This window comes from Vombatus ursinus, unplaced genomic scaffold, assembly GCF_900497805.2.
Source record: "Vombatus ursinus unplaced genomic scaffold, bare-nosed wombat genome assembly UNPS02014813.1, whole genome shotgun sequence".
Classification (NCBI taxonomy): domain Eukaryota; kingdom Metazoa; phylum Chordata; class Mammalia; order Diprotodontia; family Vombatidae; genus Vombatus; species Vombatus ursinus.
Window position 1 is genome coordinate 1,107,937 of NW_020954591.1, and position 1,394 is coordinate 1,109,330.

Genomic DNA, 1,394 nt, shown 5'->3' on the forward strand with positions numbered 1-1,394 from the left:
GTTTGCACATTGGGGAATGTCTGGAACTGGGAATCTAATAATGATAATGATGATGATGATGATGATGATGATAATACTAGTTAAAACTTATGTAGTGCCTACTATATACCAGGCACTGTGTTAAGTGCTTTACAAGTATTATCTCATTTGATCCATTTGATGTATCAAGTTGATTTAAATGTCCTACTTTCTTTGATCAAATAATATCTGTTATCATTGTAAAAATTTATGAACCAAATTAGCCCACTTTTTTTATTACTTCAAGGCATTTTTTTGTCACAGGCATTTTTATTAACAGACCATTAGAAAAATAATCATGGTAGAAACCTTTAGTTCTTCCTTCTAATAAGCCTGTTGATCTGGTCTTCCCTGTTACCAGCATTTCCACCTTCCACAAAATGTGTGTAGTCTTTTTCTTCATTCTGCCTCATGGAGAAGATAATTTGAAGGGCCACAGGAAGTTGTTGGCAGCTTTGAAGTGCTTGCCAACAGTTTAGATCTCATGGATCAAGAACTCCATGCAGAAAATTCCATATTTACCAAGAGATTTTGCAATAAAGGCATTATCCATCAGGGCAATTCTCTGTTTCTTGATCTTGCCATAACCACGTTTGTAAATCAAGTCATTCACAAACTTCAGGTTTGGGTAACCCCATGCAATGTATGGTTCCACAATCCTCAGCATGTTAATGGAAGCTTTGTTAAGCTTAACAAAAGTGCCATTGAGGATTTGGCAAAGATGAAGAAGCTGCAAAACTTTTCAGACCTTTGGGCTAACACCACTGATACCTCTGATTCTGATCGCAAAAACTAACTTGGGTTTAGCAGGTACATAGTAGTTGCCAGCTTTGCATGCCATTCTAGCCAGTCAGATTTTACTTCTGTACATCTGTCTGTACTCCTTATGGTAGGCTTTAGCTTTTTCATAGATAACTCTCCTCCCTATTTTACGAAGCTTTTTTACAGCCGTCTTCTTCTTTAGGCGTTTGGCCTTCAGTATTGCAAAAGCCTTTCACTTTTTCAGAAGGGATTCTGGAACAGATGGTAGCTTCTTCTTTTCTTCTACGCCCGCCATGATTCCAGCCAGAAAAAAGAGTACTTCAAGGCATTTTTTACAGTGAAAGTTTCATACTTAAGAACATCCTCAAACTTGCACAGAAGGTCCCACAGCAAAGATGATTCCAGGTTTAAGGTACTCTATGAGATTGTTTCCACTCAGTATATTTACCTTTTCTGGTCATCCAAAAGACAATTCTTCCTTCCTTCCTTCCTTCCTTCCTTCCTTCCTTCCTTCCTTCCTTCTTTCCTTCCTTCCTTCCTTTCTTCTTTCCTGTCATGAACCAGTGCTTTTAGGCTTAAACCTATTTTTTTCCCTTGACTTCTTGGTCCCCAAG

At 38.1% G+C, this 1,394-nt stretch overlaps 1 pseudogene; it reads right to left on the reverse strand.

Moving 5' to 3' along the window:
• Positions 1 to 329: 329 nt before the first annotated feature.
• On the reverse strand, positions 330 to 1,099 carry LOC114022836 (annotated as a pseudogene).
• Between the last annotated feature and the right edge of the window lie 295 nt (positions 1,100 to 1,394).